Source organism: Somniosus microcephalus, chromosome 9, assembly GCF_052327205.1.
Source record: "Somniosus microcephalus isolate GS21.2 chromosome 9, FLI_Smic_1.0, whole genome shotgun sequence".
Classification (NCBI taxonomy): domain Eukaryota; kingdom Metazoa; phylum Chordata; class Chondrichthyes; order Squaliformes; family Somniosidae; genus Somniosus; species Somniosus microcephalus.
This window is the reverse complement of record NC_140995.1, coordinates 70,177,004-70,201,814: the sequence shown is the minus strand read 5'-3', so window position 1 is coordinate 70,201,814 and position 24,811 is coordinate 70,177,004. Positions and strand designations below refer to the sequence as shown.

General features: G+C 46.5%; 1 pseudogene; it reads left to right on the top strand.

Annotated features, from left to right (window-relative positions):
• The first annotated feature begins 1,940 nt into the window (after nucleotides 1-1,940).
• Nucleotides 1,941-24,811, top strand: part of LOC147112459 (opsin-5-like) — a 39,869-nt pseudogene continuing 16,998 nt past the window's right edge.

The following is a 24,811-nucleotide window of genomic DNA, read 5'->3' as shown; positions in this document are numbered from 1 at the left end:
GTGGGGGCGGGGTGTGTGCGATAACGAACGTGCCAGGTGACCAATGGTGGGGGTGTGGGGGCGGGGTGTGTGTGATAATGAACGTGCCGGGTGACCAATGGTGGGGGTGTGGGGGCGGGGTGTGTGTGATAATGAACGTGCCGGGTGACCAATGGTGGGGGTGTGGGGGCGGGGTGTGTGTGATAATGAACGTGCCGGGTGACCAATGGCGGGAGTGTGGGGGGCGGGGTGTGTGTGATAACGAACGTGCCGGGTGACCAATGGTGGGTGTGTGGGGGGCGGGGTGTGTGTGATAACGAACGTGCCGGGTGACCAATGGTGGGTGTGTGGGGGCGGGGTGTGTGTGATAATGGACGTGCCGGGTGACCAATGGCGGCAGTGTGGGGGCGGGGTGTGTGTGATAATGGATGTGCCGGGCGACCAATGGTGGGAGTGTGGGGGCGGGGTGTGTGTGATAATGGATGTGCCGGGTGACCAATGGTGGGTGTGTGGGGGCGGGGTGTGTGTGATAATGGATGTGCCGGGTGACCAATGGTGGGAGTGTGGGGGCGGGGTGTGTGTGATAATGGATGTGCCGGGTGACCAATGGTGGGTGTGTGGGGGCGGGGTGTGTGTGATAACGGACGTGCCGGGTGACCAATGGTGGGTGTGTGGGGGCGGGGTGTGTGTGATAATGAACGTGCCGGGTGACCAATGGCGGCAGTATGGGGGCGGGGTGTGTGTGATAACGAACGTGCCGGGTGACCAATGGTGGGTGTGTGGGGGCGGGGCAGTGGAAGGTGGGAAGTCATGTGATTTAACCTCCAGGAATACGTCCAATCAGAGTCAGCAACACGACTGTCATTTCAAGTGATTACGGAAAGGACAAGTACCAAGTAGATAAAGAGGTGACGAGAGAGACAGGAGTCAGGAACTTCCCCGGAGCTCCTGCTGCCCCAGTGCTGTCACTGCACTGGAGGAGCGACGGAAAACCCTCCCTTTCCAGGTGGCGAAGTTGTGACAGCGGAGGGAGAGGGGCTCCAAGGAAATCTCCGGCCGGTGTCAGGAACATTGGAATGATCCGGTGGAGAGGAGCCCATCCCCAGCACCCCCTGCTCCTACCTACCACAATTTCGAGACCCCGGCCTCGATTGCTGCTGGCCGACAAATGGATTCAGGCAACACTTCCGACTAACTTCACCTCTCCTCAAAGATCATCCCTGAGAAACTGTTTATGCACAGAGGGTCCATGGGATCGAGATCACAAGCGGGCCAGTGAGTAAACACCTCAGATAGAACAGCCCCACTTCTGACCTTATGATGGAGGGAAGGTCATTGATGAAGCAGCTGAAGATGGTTGGGCCTAGGACACTGCCCTGAGGAACTCTGGTCCACCCAGAATGTCCCACACAATTGTAATACCTTGTGCAGAACAATATATACACTTTCCACCCTCCCCAAAACCATGTGATGTCCTGGAGAGGTGAAAAACCAGATAAAAAACACAGGACAATTTGGGGAGAAAAAAATCTGGGTAATTCCTCCAACCCATCTCGGCAATTGAAACTAGTCCAGGAGATCACTCTAGCCCGGATCATTCTATGCAATCCCTACCTTTAGTACGAGGTGCTCTCCTGTGCATTACCATAATCCTGGGCAGTCGTTAGAGATGACCTGCCCACTGCCCAGTGACCTCACCCTACACTAAGTATCTCGAGGAAAGAAGATTAAATAGACTCACATCATGCTGCAGGATAGTTCTAAAGCCATTCTTAGGCCTGATTAAGAAGTAAAACCGAGGCAAGGGATTGGTTTTCGGAAAAGCATTCCTCCCCCTCCCAGAGATTCCCTATCTCACTCTCCATCTGCCCTGTTCGGTCGAGTGGGTTTCAGCGGGTCTTTTCTGTTCTGTGGTTGATGGTCAGTTCTAGATCCATGATTGAGTGACTGTTCTTAGAAAGATGGCTTTTCGTGGCCTGGTCAATAGTCCGTGGAGGAACCACAACAGCACCTTTCACCCAAGGAGACCCCCATCTCAGAGCAAGGGGAGACTGTAATTGGCGCCTACCTGCTAAGTCTCGGTACGTAGCACTGATTCACACTCTACGTAGAAATACATACATTACATAGAATTATATACATTACATCGAATGTACAGCACAGAAACCTGACAGGTCTATGCCGGTGTTTATGCTCCACACGAGCCTCCTCCCACCTCTCTTCATCTAATCCTATCAGCATATCCTTCTATTCCTTTCTCCCTCGTGTACTTATTTAGCTTCCCCTTAAATGCATCTTTAATCATCTCAACCACTCCCTGTGGTAGTGAGTTCCACATTCTCACCACTCTCTGGGTAAAGAAGTTTCTCCTGAATTCCCTATTAAATTTATTGGTGGCTATCTTGTATTTATGGCGCTTAGTTCTGGTCTTGCACGCAAGTTGAAACAGCTTCTCTACATCTACACTATAAAACCACCACCAACAACAACAACTTGTATTTATATAGTGCATTTAAGTCGTAGAGTCATAGGGCAGGATTTTCATTGGGCCGTGGAGGCGGGATTGGAGGCGTGTGGGGGGTTAAAATCCCAAAATCGGGGGGCATGAACCCATCCCGCCCCCAACCCGCCTCCATGCCAGTTTCAAAGGAGGCAGGTACCCAACCCGCACTGGGACCTGCCTCTCCGAGGCGGGAAGGGGATTAGTGCCAATTAACTGCCTGTTAACAGGCAGTTTTTAGCCTAATTTCTATTTTCATTCTTGAAGTGTGGGATTCCTGACGGCTCCAAACCACGCCAAGTTAGCGAGGCGGGCTGTCGGGCTGAAGGGCTTGGAGGGGTTGAGATGTCCGGTGTTCAGGTGAGTGATGGGTGCATGAGTGCAGAGGTAAGTATGTTTGGTGTGTTTAAAGTGTTTAATGAAGTTTTACTTACCTTTACAGCCTTCCTTCCTTCAGGTCTCGGGAGTCCCTCATCTCACCGGCACAGAAAGCAGAATGGCCACAAGCTGTCAAAAATTGCAGCATTCAGCTTTCTGTTCCGGAGAGCTCTCTAAATCATCCTGAGAGGAAGGAATTAACTTGCAGTACAGATTGTCAGTGTTTGACAGCTTCAAACAGTTGTCAAATGCTGATACTTCACCTGTCAAAAGCTCTTGACAGATGAAATATCAATCTGTGACGTCACCTGTTGCCGGGTGGCCCTTAATTGGCCTGCTGAGCATGCTGGGCGGGCTCAACAAGGTAAATCAAGTGAAAATCGTGTGGGTTGGCTACAACTTGATGGAGGCGTGACTACAACCCCTGAAAGTTTTAGTTCCGCCTCCTACCCGCCTCCTCAATGAAAACCCAGCCCATAGATTCATAAAATGTCCCAAGGCGCTTCACAGGAGCCTTATAAAACAAAATTTGACACCGAGCCACATAAGAAGATGTTAGGGCAGATGACTAAAAGCTTGGTCAAAGAGATAAGTTTTAAGGAGCGTCTTAAAGGAGGAAAGAGAGGCGGAGAGATTTAAGGAGGGAATTCCAGAGCTTAGGGCCCAGGCAGCTGAAGTACGGCCACCAATGGTTGAGCGATTAAAATTGGAGATGCTCAAGAGGCCAGAATTAGAGGAGCGTAGATGTCTCAGAGGGTTATGGGGCTGGAGGAGATTGCAGAAATAGGGAGGAACGAGGCCATTGAGGGATTTGAAAACAAGGATGAGAATTTAAAAATCGAGGTGTTGCTTAATCAGGAGCCAATGTAGGTCAGCGAGCACAGGGATGATGGGTGAACGGGATTTGGTGTGAGTTAGAACACGAGCAGCAGAGTTTTGGATAACCTCAAGTTTATGGAGGGTAGATGTGGGAGACTGGCCAGGAGTGCATTGGAATAGTCAAGTCTGGAGGTAACAAAGGCATGGGTGAGGGTTTCAGCAGCAGATGAGCTGAGGCGGGGCGGCGTCGGGAGATGTTACGGAGGTGGAAATAGGTGTCCTTAGTGATGGCGCATATGTGTGGTTGGAAGCTCATTTCGGGGTCAAATATGACACCAAGGTTGCGAACAGTCTGGTTCAGCCTCAGAAAGTTGCCGGGGAGAGGGATGGAGTCGTTGGCTATGGAACGGAGTTTGTGGTGGGGACCGAAGACAATGACTTCGGTCTTCCCAATATTTAGTTGGAGGAAATTTCTGCTCATCCAATACTGGATGTCGGGTAAGCAGTCTGACAATTTAGAGACAGGGAAGGGTTTGACAGAGGTGGTGGTGAGGTAGAGCTGGGTGTTGTCAGCGTACATGTGGAAACTGATGCTCTGAGAAATAGGAGGGGGCCAAGGATAGATCCTTGGGGGACACCAGAAGTAACGGTATGGGAGCAGGAAGAGAAGCCATTGCAGGTGATTCTCTGGCTACGATTAGATAGATAAGCATAGAACCAGGCGAGTACAGCCCCACCCAGCTGGACGACAGGATGGAGGAGGATGGTGTGGTCAACCCTGTGTCAAAAGCTGCAGACAGGTCGAGAAAGATGAGGAGGGATAGTTTACCTTTGTCACAGTCACATAGGATGTCATTTGTGACTTTGATAAGAGCCGTTACGGTACTGTGGCAGGACGGAAACCTGTTTGGAGAGATTCAAACATAGAGTTCCGGGAAAGATGGGCATGGATTTAGGAGGTGACAACACTTTCAAGGACTTTGGAGAGGAAAGGGAGGTTGGAGATGGGGCGGTAGCTTGCAAGGATGGAGGGGTCAAGGGTTGGTTTTTTGTGGACGGGTGATGACGGCAGATTTGAAGCAGAGGGGGACAGTACCTGAGGAAAGAGAATCATTAACAATGTCAGCTAACATGGGAACCCGGAAAGGAAGTTGGGTGGTCAGCAGTTTAGTGGGAACAGGTTCGAGGGAGCAGGAAGTGGCTCTCATGGACAAGATGACCTCGGAGAGAAACTGGAGAAAGATGTGAGTTCAGGGCTAGGGTAGGGGGGAACCCCTTCATAGTTTTAAAGATCTCTATCAGGTCACCCTCAGCCTTGTCTTTTCTAGAGGAGAGAGTTCTAGACTGTTCAATCTTTTTCTGTCGAGGAAATGTAAAGTGTCCATATTTCAGGGGGATTCTCCAGACTGTAAGCTCAGCTGCAATTAAAAGCTGCTTCACACACTCCCCTCCCAGGTATTATTTCTTCAAACTTTGCAGGGAGCAGATTGAACATAGAGACCTATTGTCAGTAATACATCTTCTCGCTGTGCTTCTGCCCTTAGGCTGGTTATCTTGGTTTGGAAACAGCGTGGTGATATTTGTGTTGTCCAGGCAGAGGACAACACTACAAGCACAAGATTATTTAACATTCAACCTGGCCATCTCAGATGCCAGTATTTCACTTTTTCGATACTCCCGTGGAATTATAGAGATTTTCAACGTATTTCGAGATGACGGTTTTCTGATTACCTCCACATGGACCTGTCAGGTAAGATGCACCAGCAAGCAGTCCAACTGCAGTATCTTTCTATACTACTCCTTCCACGGTGTCAACTGTGGCTCAGTGGGTAGCACTCTCGCCACTGAGTCAGAAGGTCATGAGTTTGGAGTCCCACTCCAGAGACTTGAGCACATATTTCAGGCTGATACTCCCAGTGCAGTACGTTCGAGGTGCCATCTTTTGGATGAGATGTTAAACCGAGGCCCCGTCTGTCCTCTCGGGTGGATGTAAATTATCCCACAGGCACTATTTCGAAGAAGAGTGGGTGAGTTCTTCCCGGTGTCCTGGCCAATGTTAATCTTTCAACCAATATCACTAAATATAGACTGCTCATTATCTCATTGCTGTTTGTGGGAGCTTGCTGTGCACAGATTGGCTGCTGCATTTCCCTACATTACAACGGTGGCTATACTTCAAAAGTACTTAATTGGCTGTAAAGCGCTTTAGGGCGTCCTGTGGTCGTGAAAGGCACTATAGAAATGCAAGTTCCTTCTTTCCATACTTTCCCTCGCTAGTCCTGCCCTTTCACTACGACTACCGTCCAAGAGTCCACCTGCATTTTCTTTCCACACCTTCCCTGAGGCCATAGTTAACCTTCACCGACCATTAACTCCCACCGCGTAACATGTAAACAGCAACAAACCGTTTCACAAGTCAAAAGCAACATTGTGCAGAGCTGTCAGTGGGGCTGTTGGAGGGCAGGTGAAAGCTCCGTCTGTATTTTAACCTGGTGAAGTGACAAGGGAAAATGCTGGAAACATACAGGAGGAGAAAGGCAGCGATCATCATTTCGGCTGTGACCTTTCGGCAGAACTGAAAATTAACGGATAAAGCAAACCTCTCAATAAGGCTGGAAAGTACAGGGAGAAAGAGAGAAAGAGGGGAGAAAACGACACACAGTCTGTGATAAAAATGATAACTTGTGGGAAGTTATGTCATCACTTCCTGTGAACTATGAACTATGAACTGTGTACATACCTCACTTCCTGTCATGTCACTTCCTGTTGGACTGGTATAAATACTGGTCTGTTCAGTATTGTAAGAGGCTTCTACCAGAGGCATGGTAAAGACCTCTCTTGTGTATATAGTGTGTTTATAAGTTACTTAAAGCTTACTTTAAAGTTACTTGATGGTAAGTCTCCTTTTTCTTACATCAATTTAAGTAACTTAGTATTTACACTGACAAATACTAGACCTTCAGACAAACTCGGAAGTTAAGGATCCAGGGAACCACCCATCATGGAGAAAATCCTTAGACCTATTCGTCTGGACTTGGACCCGAATACACCAGCAGCTGGCAGGGTATGGAAGCATTGGTATCGTACTTTTGAGAATTTTCTGGATGAATGTAAAGCGGATGCTCCTGCTAAATTGAAGATACTTGTCAATTATGTGACCCCAAAAGTGTTCGAATATGTTGATGACTGGGATAATTACGAAGAGGTGATTCGGGCACTTAAGAAACTGTATGCGAAGACCCCAAATGAGGTCTATGCTAGACATCTACTGGCCACAGCCCGACAAGGGCCAGGGGAATCAATTGACGAATTCCTGCAAGAACTTCGCAGGCTCAGCGTAGATTGTAACTTTCAGGCAGCCTCAGCTGAGCTGTACCGCCAAGAAATGATTCGTGATGCTTTCATCTGCGGGATTGCCTCTCCATTTATACGCCAGCGTCTACTAGAAAGTAAAACACTTGAGCTACAAAAAGCTTTTGACCTAGCTTGTTCACTGGATTTGGCAAAGAGAAATGCAGACCTCTATCAGCTGCCCAGATCTCGATCTGCTGCTGTAGCTGCAACCAGACAATTCAAGCGGTCTCAGGTGAACCCTATCATGGGGGAATCTAATTCTGATAATTCTGATGAAGAAGAGGAGGACGACCCCACTTTAGCAGCCTCTTGGCAATCTAGGAAGGAATGCTTCTTTTGTGGAGATGCTTTTCACCCTAGGAAAACCTGCCCTGCTCGCAATGCAATCTGCAGTTATTGCGGGAAAAAAGGACACTTTGCTAAAGTTTGCCTGTCAAGGGCCTCTACGAGGGCCAATCCAGCTAAGGCCTACCGAACTGCCCCAATTAGGGCCTATCAAGATGCTCCAGCTAGGACCTATCAAGCTTCCTCTCGAGCTCTCTCCCGAAGAAGCACACCGAGAGTTTTAGCCACTCTCTGTGCAACGACACCAATTACAGCTGCTTGCCCACAGAACCTGTCTCAGGCAGCCACAAAAATTTCAATTAAAGGGCATACCTTAGATGCCTTAATTGACTCAGGAAGTACTGATAGTTTCATTAAGGAACAGATTGTTGCGAAATTGAAACTACATGTCTTCCCATCGGACCAGGCAATTGCGATGGCCCAGTCATCACTTAATACCAGAATCTCCGGCTTTTGTGTTGTTGATATGACACTTCATGGTCGTATGTATCCCTCCACCTGACTTTCGGTGCTCAAGGACTTATGTAGTGATCTCCTCTTAGGGCTGGACTTCCAAAAACAGCATAAGAAACTCACCATTGAGTTTGGTGGATCCAAACCCGGACTTACTATTTCTAATATACCATCTAAATTACCATTTTGTGCATTATCAGCAGCTTCACTGGATGAACCCTCATTATTTGCCAGTATTCCGCCTCAATGCCAACCGATAATAACGAAATCGCGGCGCTTTAATCAGGAAGACCAATCTTTTATTGCGGCTGAAATCTCTCGACTTCTAGCAGAGGATATCATTGAACCATGTTCGTCGCCCTGGCGGGCTCAAGTCGTCATTGTCAAGAACCCTCTAAAACCTCACAAACAGCGACTATGCATCGATTATTCACAAACCATCAATCAATATACCGACTTGGACGCCTACCCATTGCCACGCATTGATGATATGGTTAATAAACTGGCCGAATACAAAGTGTTCTCAACTTACGATTTAAAAAGTGCCTATCATCAGTTACCCTTGAAGGTCTCAGATAAGCAGTACACAGCCTTTGAGGCTAATGGACGGCTGTACCAATTTCGTCGCCTCCCATTCGGGGTTACTAATGGAGTGGCTGTCTTTCAACGGGCAATGGATGGCCTGGTTAAGCAGGAAAACCTAAGGGACACTTTTCCCTATCTTGATAACATTACCATTGCAGGTCACGATCAACAGGAACACGACTCCAACCTCCAAAAATTTCGGGATGCCCTCCATCGCCGTAATTTGACCCTGAATGAATCCAAATCTGTTGAGTCGCAACCGACCATCAACATCCTTGGCTACTGCGTAGGCAATGGTATCATTAAGCCAGACCCAGAAAGACTTCGCCCGCTCCAAGAGCTCCCGTCACCTAAGAATCCGGCTTCTTTACGTCGGGCTCTCGGTCTGTTTGCATACTACGCTAAATGGATTCCTCATTTTTCGGACGAAATCCAACCCTTGCTGCATGCTAGATCATTTCCACTGGGAACAGCGGCTGTTGCAGCCTTTAACCTTCTCAAAAAACAGTTGGAGAAAGCGGCTCTTCACTCCATTGATGAGAATCTCCCTTTCGTGGTTGAATGTGATGCCTCGGAGGTGGCGATCTCGGCTACTCTGAATCAGGAAGGTCATCCTGTAGCATTTATGTCCAGGACCTTACAAGGTGCCGAGCTACATTATCCTCCGGTTGAGAAAGAAGCCACAGCCATCATAGAGGCAGTACGGAAGTGGAACCATTTTCTAGCTCGCCAGCACTTTACATTGATCACGGACCAACGATCAGTCGCCTTCATGCTCGATAATCGAAAACGAACCAAAATTAAGAATAATAAAATACAACTTTGGAGGATGGAACTGGCCTCTTTTGGTTATACCATTCTCTATCGGCCTGGCAAGGAGAATGTGGCCCTGGACACCCTCACACGGGCATTCTGCTCCACTATGTCATCCTCCACTCTCATGGATGTCCACAATGGTTTGTGTCATCCTGGCGTTACGCGCATGCTACATTTCGTACGATCACGGAATCTCCCTTTTTCCACTGGAGATGTAAAGAAAATATGCTCAGAATGCCGGCTTTGTGCGGAATTAAAACCTCAGTTCTTCCGCCCCTCAGATGGTATACTCATACATGCAACCCAACCGATGCAACGACTTAGCATCGATTTTAAGGGCCCAGTGCCCTCTTCAACTCGGAACACATATTTGCTCACCATGATCGACGAATATTCACGTTTTCCGTTTGCCTTCCCCTGCTCCAATATGCTGGCGTCCACAGTAATCTGCTGCCTTGAGCAGGTATTTTCTCTCTGTGGCATGCCGGCTTATATTCACTCAGATCGGGGTCCATCCTTTATGTCAAGGGAACTCAAGGACTACCCCTCAGAACGGGGAATTGCTACAAGCAAAACAACACCATACCATCCCATCGGAAATGGGCAGGTAGAGAGGTATAACGGTATCATCTGGAATTCCGTACGTCTCGCTTTAAGATCTCGGGGCCTACCAGACCAGCAATGGGAAACAGTGCTTCCGGATGCATTGCACTCTATACGGTCCCTGCTTTCTACAGCCACAAATACTACACCTCATGAGCGGTTCTTTGGATTCCAGCGTCGCTCATCTCATGGGACATCACTCCCGTCATGGCTAACTACTCCTGGACCTGTATTACTCCGAAGATACGTTCGGACGTCTAAAAATGACCCTCTTGTAGACGAGGTCGAACTAACCGATGCCAACCCCACCTATGCAAACATACGATATTCCGACGGCCGAGAATCTACCGTATCATTACGGGATCTGGCTCCCTGCCCACCAGGACCTAGTGGGACATCGGGTGATGGCATTTCACCAGGAAACTCTTGGGACCTATCGGGTACCCCTCTCCAGGACCCTGATCGGACACCAACTAGCTTGGTGCCGGTAGAACCCCGTGCTCAAGGTTGCGACCCTCCCAGTACCGCGCATGAAAGTACTGATCCACCACAAACCAGCTCTGCACCTCCCTCTGAACAGAGGCAGTCCGACTTTGAACCTATTGGGGCTCGTACTCGAAGCCATGATCTCCCCGACCCTTCACAGGGCAATCCAGGCCACACAGACTCTGACCAATGGCCAACTGCATGTAAGCGGACCAGCGACCCTCTACGACGGGAATCCAAACGGGTGCGACTCTTCCTTGTTCGGCGGCTGCGGACCAAAAGGTAGACCACAGCCTCCTAATCCTGCAGGAGGGAAGAATGTGATAAAAATGATAACTTGTGGGAAGTTATGTCATCACTTCCTGTGAACTATGAACTATGAACTGTGTACATACCTCACTTCCTGTCATGTCACTTCCTGTTGGACTGGTATAAATACTGGTCTGTTCAGTATTGTAAGAGGCTTCTACCAGAGGCATGGTAAAGACCTCTCTTGTGTATATAGTGTGTTTATAAGTTACTTAAAGCTTACTTTAAAGTTACTTGATGGTAAGTCTCCTTTTTCTTACATCACAGTCCAATCACAGAGAAGAAGTTGAATGGCCTGTAAACTGATTAATAGAAAATTATTACAAAAAGAAAATACTGCAGATGCTGGAAATCTGAAATAAAAACAGAAAATGCTGGAGATACTCAGCAGGTCAGGCAGCATCTGTGAAGAGAGAAACAGAGTTATTGGCCCAGAAATTCGTGTCGGGGGCTTCCCGCGGGTGCAAGCCCCCGACCTACACTTACATAGCGCGCCGACAGTTGAAGCCTGGGCCTGCGTGGATTTCCTGTCTGTGGCCCGGTTCAGCTCCCGGCGCGCTGTGCTTGCGTGATCCAGCGGCGTAGTTAGTGCGATGCGTCGGCTGGGATCACGTGAGCACTGGGCAACCAATCGGAGGATGCAAAAGTTCATTCATGAGTTTGACAGTAAGAACTGTCAAACTCATGAAAACTCCGGGCGCCCAAAACAGTACTGAAACTTGAAATAAAATTTTAAAAAACATCACACTATTTAAATGAACTATAAATAACTTTAAATAACTATTTTAAACAATAATTTAAATTTTTGAAAAAAATAACTTTATAAAAAATCGGGGCTAAAAATACACTTACCTTACTGTAAAGTCTTTAAAAATAATAAACCTGTGGAAAAAAAATTCTAATTTTAATTAATAGACCACTTACCTTTTAAAATTAAGTCCTTACATCTGCTTTTTTAAAGTGTAAAAAGTGGAGGCCTTCACGCACGGGCAAACCTGGAAAAAAAAAGGAAGTTCAACGCGCACGTGCAGACTCCCGCGCGCACGCGTTCGACCTCTGAACCCCTTGGTTCAGAGGATCGGAAATGCCGGTTTCCCGTGCATGCGCTGTACATGCAGAAAACCGGCAATTCCATCGGTCCCACGTGTGAGTACACGGTGCTTACTCGCGCGTTGGGACACTAATTTCTGGGCCAATGTTTCAGGTCGATGACCTTTCGTCAAGTGACAGGCGACCGGAAGCTCGGGGTCCCCCTTATGGACTGAACGGAGGTGTTCCACAAAGCGGTCACCCAATCTGCGTTTGGTCTCCCCAATGTAGAGGAGACCACATCGTGAGCAGCGAATACAGTATACTAGATTGCAAGAAGTACAAGTAAATCGCTGTTTCACCTGGAAGGGTGTTTGGGGCCCTGGACAGTGGGAAGGGGGAAGGTATAGGGGCATGTGTTGCATCTCCTGCGTTTGCACGGAAATGTGCCGAGCGAAGGGGAAGGGGTGTTGGGGATGATAGAGGAGTGGACCAGGGTGTCGCGGAGGGAGCGGTCCCTTCGGAATGCTGAAAGGGGAGGGGAGGGGAAGATGTGTTTGGTGGTGGGATCACGCTGGAGGTGGCGGAAATGGTGGAGGATGATCCATTGAAAGTGGAGGCTGGCGGGGTGAAAGGTGAGGACAAGGGGGACCCTATCGTGGTTCCGGGAGGGAGGGGCAGGGGTGAGGGCAGAAATGCGGGAGATAGAACTGACACGGTCAAGGTCCGTGTCAACCACAGTAGAGGGGAATCCTTGGTTCAGGAAAAAGGAAGACATGTCGGAAGCACTGGTATGGAAGGTGGCATCGTCAGAGCAGATGCAGCGGAGACGGAGAAACTGGGAGAATGGAATAGAGTCCTTACAGGAAGCGGGGTGGGAGGAAGTGTAGTCCAGGAGCTGTGGGAGTCAGTGGGCTTGTAGTGAATGTTTGTCAATCTCCTATCTCCAGAGATGGAGACGGAGAATCACAGAATCACAGAAACCCCACAGTGCAGATAGAGGCCATTTCGGCCCATCGAGCCTGCACCGACACATATCCCACCCGATCCCCGTAACCCCTACACCAACACATATCCCACCCTACCTCCGTAACCCCACACATTTTAATCCCCCTAACACTAAGGGTCAATTTATCATAGCCAATCAACCTAATCTGCACATCTTTGGACTGTGGGAGGAAACCGGAGCACCCGGAGGAAACCCACGCAAACACGGGGAGAATGTGCAAACTCCACACAGAAGTCGAGGAAGGGAAGGGAAGAGTCGGAGATGGACCATGTGAAGGTGAGGGAAGGGTGGAAGTTGGAAGCAAAGTGAATGAAATTTTCTAGTTCAGGGCGAGAGCAGGAAACGGCACCGATACAGTCATCAATGTACCGGAAAAAGAGGTGACGGAGGTGACCTGAGTAGTACTGGAACAAAGAGTGCTCCACATAGCCCACAACTCTTCCCTTCCCTTCCTCGACTTCTCATCTTTCGATTAGGCACTTTACAGCCTCCTGGACTCAACATAGAGTTCAATAATTTCAGATCATAACCTCGGCCCCTATCATATTTTTTTTTTCCCACACTTTTTTGTTTGTTTGTGTTCTCTTTTCTTCTCTCCCACAGGGCAGCTGTCTTTCATTCTGCCAGTGCAATTTTCACTTCATCTAGAGCCATCTTTTGTTTCTTAACCCGTCCCATTACCATCTCCTTTTTGTCTTGAATATCTCTTAATGTCTCTTAATCTCTCCCGCCTTCCAGCGTATCACAGGCCTTCCCTTTTGTTCTTTCATCCCCTCCCCCATTCCCTAGCTCCTACACTTGCTTAAAAATCTGTTCCATTTCCTGCTTTTTTCCAGTTCTGACGAAAGTTCATCGACCTGAAACGTTAACTCTGTTTCTCTCTTCACAGATGCTGCCTGACCTGCTGAGTATCTCCAGCATTTTCTGTTTTTATTTATTATTAATAGAAAATTATTAGCAGCCATCAGATGGCAGGAGTGAGGAAAAGATCAAATGTAACAAACTTTCAAATCTGTAACGAAAGAAATCACACCTGCCATTCAATAATGTAAGGAATCACACTCCCCATTAAATACTGTAGGGAATCACCCTCCACCCCTTTTCAATAGTCTAAGGAATCACACTCCCCATCCAATAGTGTAAGGAATCACACTCCCCATTAAATAGTGTAGGGAATCTACCTCCACCCCCTGTTCAATAGTCTAAGGAATCACACTCCCATTCAATAGTGTAAGGAATCAGACTCCCATTCAATAGTGTAAGGAATCACACACCCCATCCAATAGTGTAAGGAATCACATGCCCCTTTCAATAGTGTAAGAAATCACACACCCCTTTCAATAGTGTAAGAAATCACACCCTTCATCCAATAGTGTAAGGAATTACACCCTCCATCCAATAGTGTAAGGAATCACACCCTCCATCCAATAGTGTACGGAATCACACCATCCATCCAATAGTGTAAGGAATCACACCCTCCATCCAATAGTGTAAGGAATCACTGCCCCATTAAATAGTGTAACGAATCACATCCTCCATCCAATAGTGTAAGGAATCACATGCACCATTCAGTAGTGTAACAAATCACATGCACCATTCAGTAGTGTAAGGAATCACACCCTCCATCCAATAGAGTAAGGAATCACACCCTGCATTCAATAGTGTAAGGAATCACACCCAGCATTTAATAGTGTAAAGAATCACACCCTCCATCCAATAGTGAAAGGAACCACACCCTCCATCCAATAGTGTAAGGAATTACTGCCCCATTAAATAGTGTAACGAATCACATCCTCCATCCAATAGTGTAAGGAATCACATCCTCCATTCAATAGTGTAACGAATCACATGCACCATTCAGTAGTGTAAGGAATCACACCCTCCATCCAATAGTGTAAGGGATCACACTCTCCATTCAACAGTGTAAGGAATCACACCCGCCATCCAATAGTGTAAGGAATCACACCCTCCATCCAATAGTGTAAGGAATCACACCCTGCATTCAATAGTGTAAGGAATCACACCCTCCATCCAATAGTGTAAGGAATCACATGCCCCATTCAATCGTGTTAGGAATCACAGCCTCCATCCAATAGTGTAAGAAATCACACTCTTCATCCAACAGTGTAAGGAATTACACCCTCCGTCCAATAGTGTAAGGAATCACACCCTCCATCCAATAGTGTACGGAATCACACCATCTATCCAATAGTGTAAGGAATCACACCCTCCATCCAATAGTGTAAGGTATCACACCCTGCATTCAATAGTGTAAGGAATCACACCCAGCATTTAATAGTGTAAAGAATCACACCCTCCATCCAATAGTGTAAGGAACCACACCCTCCATCCAATAGTGTAAGGAATCACACCCTCCGTCCAATAGTGTAAGGAATCACAAATGCCATCCAATAGTGTAAGGAATCACACCCTGCATTCAATAGTGTAAGGAATCACACCCAGTATTTAATAGTGTAAAGAATCACACCCTCCATCCAATAGTGAAAGGAACCACACCCTCCATCCAATAGTGTAAGGAATTACTGCCCCATTAAATAGTGTAAGGAATCACACCCTCCATTCAATAGTGTAAGGAATCACACGTGCCATTCAATAGTGTAAGGAATCACACCCTCCATCCAGTAGTGTAAGGAATCACACCCTCCATTCAATAGTGTAAGGAATCACACCCTGCATTCAATAGTGTAAGGAATCACTCCCTCCATCCATAAGAACATATGGTGTGGAGATGCCGGTGTTGGACTGGGGTGGAGAAATGTAAGAAGTCACACAACACCAGGTTATAGTCCAACAGCTTTATTTGAAGTCACAAGCTTTCGGAGCGCTGCTCCTTCATCAGGTGAAGTGGAGAGATGCATAAAGACACAGCTTATATAGTCAGAGAATAATGTCAGATGTTTACAGGTAATCTTTCTAACTGCCATTTATCACACCTCGGCAGAGAGCTAATCACAGCAATCAAAGGTGTGAATGGTGTCCAAACAGGTCAGTCAGGAAAACATTACATCAAAGAACAATGAGGTGGGGTCACAAGGGGTCAAATGTTGCAGATGCTGGGGCCTGTGTGAAAAACATAAAAACAGACAAAAAACGTTTTTTTTGCTGGAAATCACAGCAGGTCCGGCCGCATCTGTGTAGAGAGAACAAGCCAACGACGACTCGAGTCTGGATGACCCTATGTCAGGTGGGGTTACATGTAGCGTGACATGAACCCAAGATCCCGGTTCAGGCCGTCCTCATGGGTGCGGAACTTGGCTATCAGTTTATACTCGACGATTTTGCATTGTCGTGTGTCTCGAAGGCCGCCTTGGAGAATGCTTACCCGAAGATCGGAGGCTGAATGTCCTTGACTGCTGAAGTGTTCCCCAACTGGGAGGGAACACTCCTGCCTGGCGATTGTTGCGCGGTGTCTGTTCATCCGTTGTCGCAGTGTCTGCATGGTCTCACCGATGTACCATGCTCCGGGGCATCCTTTCCTGCAACATATGAGGTAGACAACGTTGGCCGAGTCACATGAGTATGTACCATGTACCTGGTGGGTGGTGTCCTCACGTGTGATGATGGTATCGGTGTTGATGATCTGGCATGTCTTGCAGAGGTTGCTGTGGCAGGGTTGTGTGGTGTAGTGGTCGCTGTTCTCCTGAAAGCTGGGTAATTTGCTGCGAACGATAGTCTGTTTGAGGTTAGGCGGCTGTTTGAAGGCGAGTAGTGGAGGCGTGGGGATGGCCTTAGCGAGGTGTTCGTCGTCATCGATGACATGTTGAAGGCTGCAAAGAACATGGCGTGGTTTCTCTACTCCGGGGAAGTACTGGACGACGAAGGGTACTCTGTTGGTTGTGTCCCATGTTTGTCTTCTGAGGAGGTCTATACGATTTTTCGCTGTGGCCCGTCGGAACTGTCGATCGACGAGTCGAGCCTCATATCCCGTTCTTACGAGGGCGTCTTTCAGCATCTGTAGGTGTCCATCGCGTTCCTCCTCATCTGAGCAGATCCTGTGTATTCGCAGGGCTTGTCCATAGGGGACAAGCACACGACAACGCAAAATCGTCGAGCAGAAACTGATAGCCAAGTTCCGCACCCATGAGGACGGCCTGAACTGGGATCTTGGGTTCATGTCACGCGACATGTAACCCCACCTGACATAGGGTCATCCAGACTCGAGTCATCGTTGGCTTGCTCTCTCTACACAGATGCTGTGATTTCCAGCAAAAAAAATGTTTTTTGTCTGTTTTTTTGTTTTTCACACAGACCCCAGCATCTGCAACATTTGACCCCTTGTGACCCCACCTCATTGTTCTTTGATGTAATGTTTTCCTGACTGACCTGTTTGGACACCATTCACACCTTTGATTGCTATGATTATCTCTCTGCCGAGGTGTGGTAAATGGCAGTTAGAAAGATTACCTGTAAACATCTGACATTATTCTCTGACTATATAAGCTGTGTCTTTATGCATCTCTCCACTTCACCTGACGAAGGAGCAGCGCTCCGAAAGCTTGTGACTTCAAATAAAGCTGTTGGACTATAACCTGGTGTTGTGTGACTTCTTACATAAGAAGATAACAAGTAGGAGCAGGAGTAGGCCATACGGCCCCTCGGGCCTGCTCCACCATTCAATAGGATCATGGCTGATCCGAATCTAGACTCACGTCCACTTCCCTGCCCTCTCCCCGTAACCCCTAATTCCCTTATCTGCTAGGAAACTGTCTATCTCCGTTTTAAATTTATTTAATGTTGCAGCTTCCACAGCTCTCTGGGGTAACAAATTCCATAGATTTACTACCCTCTGAGTGGAGAAGTTTCTCCTCATCTCAGTTTTGAAAGGGCAGCCCCTTATTCTAAGATTATGCCCCCTAGTTCTAGTCTCACCCATCAGTGGAAACATCCTCACCGCATCCACCCGATCAAGCCCCCTCACAATCTTATATGTTTCGATAAGATCACCTCTCATTCTTCTGAACTCCAATGAGTAGAGTCCCAACCTACTCAACCTTTCCTCATACGTCAACCCCCTCATCTCCGGAATCAACCGAGTGAACCTTCTCTGAACCGCCTCGAGAGCAAGTATATCTTTTCTTAAATATGGAAACCAAAACTGCACGCAGTATTCCAGGTGTGGCCTCACCAATACCCTGTATAACTGCAACAAGACTTCCCTGTTTTTATACTCCATCCCCCTTGCAATAAAAGCCAAGATTCCATTGGCCTTCCTGATCACCTGCTGCACCTGCATACTAACTTTTTGTGTTTCATGCACCAGGACCCCCAGATCCCTTTGTACTGTAGCACTTTGCAGTTTCTCTCCATTTAGATAATAACTTGCTCTTTGATTTTTTCTGCCAAAGTGCATAACCTCACACTTTCCAATATTATATTCCATCTGCCAAATCTCTGCCCACTCACTTAGCCTGTCTATGTCCTTTTGCACGTTTTTTATGTCCTCCTCACTCACTGCTTTCCCTCCCACCTTTGTATCGCCAGCAAACTTGGATATGTTGCACTCGGTCCCTTCCTCCAAATCGTTAATATAGATTGTAAAGAGTTGGGGTCCCAGCACTGACCCCTGCGGAACACCACTAGTTACTGATTGCCAGCCCGAGAATGAACCATTTATCCCAAATCTTTGTTTTCTGTTAGATAGCCAATCTTCCACACATATTACCCCCAATCCTGTGATTTTTTATCTTGATCAGTAATCTTTTGTGTGGAACCTTGTCAAATGCCTTTTGGAAGTCCAAATACACTACATCCACTGGTTCCCCTTTATCCACCCTGTATGTTACGTCCTCAAAGAATTCGAGCAAATTTGTCAAACATGACTTCCCCTTCATAAAACCATGCTAACTCTGTCCTATTAAATTATGTTTATCCAAATGCTCTGTTACTGTTTCCTTAATAATGGACTCCAACATTTTGCCAACCACAGATGTTAGGCTAACTGGTCTATAGTTTCCAGCTTTTTGTCTACTTCCCTTCTTAAATAAGGGTGTTACATTAGCAGTTTTCCAATCTGCCAGGACCTTTCCTGAGTCCAGGGAGTTTTGGAAAATAATCACCAATGCATCCACAATCCCTACCACCACTTCTCTCAAGACCCTAGGATGTAGGCCATCAGGTCCGGGGGATTTATCTGCCTTAAGCCCCATTATTTTACCGAGTACCATCTCCTTAGTGATTTTAATCGTATTTAGCTCCCCCCTCCCCCCCCCCCCCCATTGCCCCCTGTTTGTCCAGTGTTGGGATACTTTTAGTGTCCTCTACTGTAAAGACTGATACAAAATATTTGTTCAGTGTCTTTGCCATCTCCATGTTCCCCACCACTAGTTTCCCAGTCTGATCCTCTAAGGGACCCTCTAAAGTTCATTTTAGCCACCCTTTTTCTTTTTATATAGCTGTAGAAACTCTTGCTATCTGTTTTTATATTTTTTGCTAGTTTACTTTCATAATCTATCTTCCCTTTCTTAATTAATCTTTTAGTTATTGTTTGCTGGCTTTTAAATGCTTCCCAATCTTCTATCCTCCCACTAGATTTGGCTACTTTATATGCCCTTGTTTTCAGTCAGATACTATCCTTTATTACTTTACTAAGCCACGGATGGCTGTCTTTTCTTTTACTCCCCTTTTTCCTCAGTGGAATATATTTATCTTGAATGATGTGAAATATCTCCTTGAATGTAGACCACTGCTCTTGTACCATCTTACACTTTAATCTGTTTTCCCAGTTCACTTTAGTCAATTCTACTCTCATACCTTCATAGTCTCCTTTATTTAAGCTCAGTACGCTGGTTTGAGATCCAACTCTCTCACCCTCAAACTGAATTTGGAATTCAAGCATATTATGGTCACTCATTCCAAGGGGATCCTTTACTAGGACATTTTTTATTAATCCTGTCTCATTACACAGGACCAGATCTAAGATTACCTGCCCCCTGGTTGGTTCAGTTACATACTGCTCAAGGAACCCGTCCCTAATACACTCTATGAACTCTTCCTCAAGGCTGCCATGCCCAATTTGATTAGTCCAGTCAATATGAAAGTTAAAATCCCCCATGATTATAGTTGTTCCCTTATTACAAGCCCCAACTATTTCCTGATTTATACTCCGACCAACAGAGTTGCAACTGTTAGGAGGCCTATAGACTATGCCCACTAGTGACTTTTTCCCCTTATTAATCCTTATCTCCACCCAAACTGTTTCACTATCCTGATCCTTTGACCCAATATCATTTCTGACTATTGCAGTGATTCCATCCTTGATTAACATAGCAGCCCCACCTCCCTTTCCTTCCTGTCTGCCCTTCCTAATTGTCAAATACCCTTGTATGTTTAGTTCCCAGTCATGATCATCTTGCAGCCATGTTTCCGTAATGGCCACCAGATCATACCCATGTGTAGTTATTTGTACCGTCAACTCATCTATTTTGTTATGAATGCTGCGTGCATTCAGATAAAGAACTTTCAAATATGTTTTCTGACAATTTATTCCTGCTTTTGCCCCTTTTACTACTTTACCTTTATCATTATACATTCTGTCCCTTCCTGACATGCTCTGGTTTTTAATTCCCCCACTGCTACCTTGCTCTATTGCCTTCTCCGCTGTCATTTTTATTTTTCGTTCTCTTAAAACCTCCCCCCTACTAATTAGTTTAAAGCCCTCTCTACAGCCCTAGTTATTCGATTCGCCAGGATTCTAGTCCCAGCACTGGCCAAGTGAAGTCCGTCCCAACGGAACAGCTCTCTCCTGTCCCAGTACTGATGCCAGTGTCCCAAGAAGCAAAACCCATTTCTCCCACACCAGTCTTTGAGCCACGCATTTAACTCTCTAATTTTATTTACCCTAGCCAAATTTGCACGTGGCTCAGGTAGTAATCCAGAGATTATTACCCTTGTGGTTCTGCTTTTTAATTTGGCCCCTAGCTGCTCAAACTCCCTCAGCAGAACCTCTTTCCTTGTCCTATCTATGTCGTTGGTACCAACATGGACCACGACAACTGGATCCTCCCCCTCCCACTCCAAGTTTACATAAGAACATAAGAAGTAGGAGCAGGAGTAGGCCATACGGCCCCTCGGGCCTGCTCCGCCATTCAATAGGATCATGGCTGTTCCGAATCTAGACTCACGTCCACTTCCCTGCCCTCTCCCCGTAACCCCTAATTCCCTTATCTGCTAGGAAACTGTCTATCTCCGTTTTAAATTTATTTAATGTTGCAGCTTCCACAGCTCTCTGGGGTAGCAAATTCCATAGATTTACTACCCTCTGAGTGAAGAAGTTTCTCCTCATCTCAGTTTTGAAAGGGCAGCCCCTTATTCTAAGATTATGCCCCCTAGTTCTAGTCTCACCCATCAGTGGAAACATCCTCACCGCATCCACCCGATCAAGCCCCCTCACAATCTTACATGTTTCGATAAGATCGCCTCTCATTCTTCTGAACTCCAATGAGTAGAGTCCCAACCTACTCAACCTTTCCTCATACGTCAACCCCCTCATCTCTGGAATCAACCGAGTGAACCTTCTCTGAACCACCTCGAGAGCAAGTATATCTTTTCTTAAATATGGAAACCAAAACTGCATGCAGTATTCCAGGTGAGGCCTCATCAATACCCTGTATAACTGCAGCAAGACTTCCCTGTTTTTATATTCCATCCCCCTTGCAATAAAAGCCAAGATTCCATTGGCCTTCCTGATCACCTGCATACTAACTTTTTGTGTTTCATGCACCAGGACCCCCAGATCCCTTTGTACTGTAGCACTTTGCAGTTTCTCTCCATTTAGATAATAACTTGCTCTTTGATTTTTTCTGCCAAAGTGCATAACCTCACACTTTCCAACATTATATTGCATCGGCCAAATCTCTGCCCACTCACTTAGCCTGTCTATGTCCTTTTGCAGGTTTTTTATGTCCTCCTCACTCACTGCTTTCCCTCCCATCTTTGTATCGTCGGCAAACTTGGATATGTTGCACTCGGTCCCTTCCTTCAAATCGTTAATATAGATTGTAAAGAGTTGGGGTCCCAGCACTGACCCCTGCGGAACACCACTGGTTACTGATTGCCAGCCTGAGAATGAACCAGCTCAGAGGAGATGTGCTTAACCCTGGCACCGGGCAGACAACACAGCCTTCGGGACTCTCGCTCTCGGCTGCAAAGAACCCTATCTATCCCCCTAACGATACTATCCCCTACCACTACAACATTTGTTTTAACTCCCCCCACTTGAATTGCCCCCCGCTCCACGGTGCTGTGGCCAGGTTGCTCATCCTCCCCGCAGTCCCCGTTCCCATCCTCACAGGGAGTAAGAGCCTCAAACCTGTTGGACAAGAGCAAGGGCTGCGGCTCCTCCAACACTACCTCCTGGATCCCCGTACCTGCCTCACTTCTAGTCACACCATCCTGTCCCTGGCCACGGACTACATCTGAATTAATTAATCCAATAGTGTAAGGAATCACACGCCCCATTCAATAGTGTAAGGAATCACACCCTCCATCCAATAGTGTAAGGAATCACACCCTGCATACAATAGTGTAAGGAATCACACCCTGCATACAATAGTGTAAGGAATCACAGCTTCCATCCAATAGTGTAAAGAATCACACCCTCCATCCAATATTGTAAAGAATCACACCCTCCATCCAATAGTGTAAGGAACCACACCCTCCATCGAATAGCGTAAGGAATCACACCCTCCATCCAATAGTGTAAGGAACCACACCCTCCATCGAATAGCGTAAGGAATCCCACCCTCCATTCAATAGTGTAAGGAACCACATGCCCATTCTATGGTGTAAGCAATCACACCCTCCATTCAATAGTGTAAGGAATCACACATGCCATTCAATAGTGAAAGGAATCACACCCTCCATTCAATAGTGTAAGAAATCACTCGCTCCATTCAATAGTGTAAGGAATCACACCCTCCATTCAATAGTGTAAGGATTCACAACCTGCATTCAATAGTGTAAGGAATCACATGCCACATTCAATAGTGTAAGGAATCACATGCCCCTTTCAATTGTGTAAGGAATCACACCCTCCATCCAATAGTGTAAGGAATAACACCCCCATTCAATAGTGCAAGGAATCACACCCTCCATTCAATAGTGTAAGGAATCACCCCCCCCATGCAATAGTGTAATGAACCTCACCTTCCATTCAATAGTGCAAGGAATCACACACCCCTTTCAATAGTGTAAGGAATCACACCCTCCATCCAATAGTGTAAGGAATCACACCCTCCATTCTCCAGTGTAAGTAATCACTCGCCCCTTTCAATAGTGTAAGGAATCACACCCGCCATCTAATAATGTAAGGAATCACACCCTCCATCTAATAATGTAAGAAATCACACACTCCATTCTGGAGTGCAGTGAATCACAGGCCCCATTCAATAGTGTAAAGAATCACGCACTCCATTCAATAGTGTAAGGAATTACACCCCATTCAATAGTATAAAGTATCACACCCTCCATTCTGTAGTGTAAGGAATCACAACCACCATTCTGTAGTGTAAGGAATCACATGCCACATTCAATAGTGTGAGGAATCACACCCTCCATCCAATAGTGTAAGGAATCACAACCTCAATTCAACAGTGTAAGGAACCACACTCTCCATTCAATAGTGTAAGGAATCACACCCTCCATTCAATAGTGTAAGGAACCACAACCTCAATTCAATAGTGTAAGGAACCACACTCTCCATTCAATAGTGTAAGGAATCACACCCTCCACTCAATAGTGTAAGGAACCACACCATCCATTCAATAGTGTAAGGAATCACACTCTCCATCCAACTGTGTAAGGAATCACAGCCTCAATTCAATAGTGTAAGGAACCACACCCTCCATTCAATAGTGTAAGGAATCACACCCTCCATTCAATAGTGTAAGGAACTACACCCTCCATTCAATAGTGTAAGGAATCACACCCTCCATCCAATAGTGTAAGGATTCACAGCCTCAATTCAATAGTGCAAGGAACCACACCCTCCATTCAATAGTGTAAGGAATCACAGCCTCAATTCAATAGTGTAAGGAATCACAACTTCCATTCAATATTGTAAGGAATCACACCCTGCATTCAATACTGTAAGGAATCACAGTCTCAATTCAATAGTGTAAGGAACCACACCCTCCATTCAATAGTGTAAGGAATCACAGTCTCAATTCAATAGTGTAATGAATCACACCCTCCATTCAATAGTGTAAGGAACTATATGCCCCATTCTGTAGTGTAAGGAACCACACCCTCCATCCAATAGTGTAAGGAATCACAGCATCAATTCAATAGTGTAAGGAATCACACCCACATTCAATAGTGCAAGGAATCACCCCCCCCACGCAATAGTGTAAGGAATCACACCCTTCATTCAATAGTGTATTGAATCACATCCTCCATTCAATAGTGTATCGAATCACACCCTCCATTCTCTAGTGTAAGGAATCACCCGCCCCTTTTAATAGTATGGGGAATCACACCCTCCATTCAATAGCGTAAGGAAACTCACCCAGATTCAATAGTGTAAGGAATCACATGCCACATTCAATAGAGTAAGGAATCACATGCCCCCTCAATAGTGTAAGCAATTGCACCCTCCATTCAATGGTGTAAGGAATAACATGCACCATTCAATAGTGTAAGGAATCACACCCTCCATTCAATAGTGTAAGGAATCACAGCCTCAATTCAATAGTGTAAGGAATTACACCCTTCATTCAATAGTGTACAGAATCATACACCCCATTCTGTAGTGTAAGGAATCTCACCCCACTCTGTAGTGTAAGGAATCACATGCCCCATTCAATTGTGTAAGGAATCAGACACCCATTCTGCAGTGTAAGGACTCACTCCCCCATTTAATAGTGTAAGGAATCACACCCTCCATCCAATAGTGTAAGGAATCACAGCATCAATTCAATAGTGTAAGGAATCACACCCTCCATTTAATAGTGTAAGGAATCACACCCTCATTCTGTAGTATAAGGAATCATATGCTCTATTCTGCCATGTGAGGAATCACATGCCCCATTCAATAGTGTAAGGAATCACACACCCTAATCTGTAGTGTAAGGAATCAGACAGCCGATTCTGCAGTGTAAGGAATCACACCCTCCATTCTGTAGTGTAAG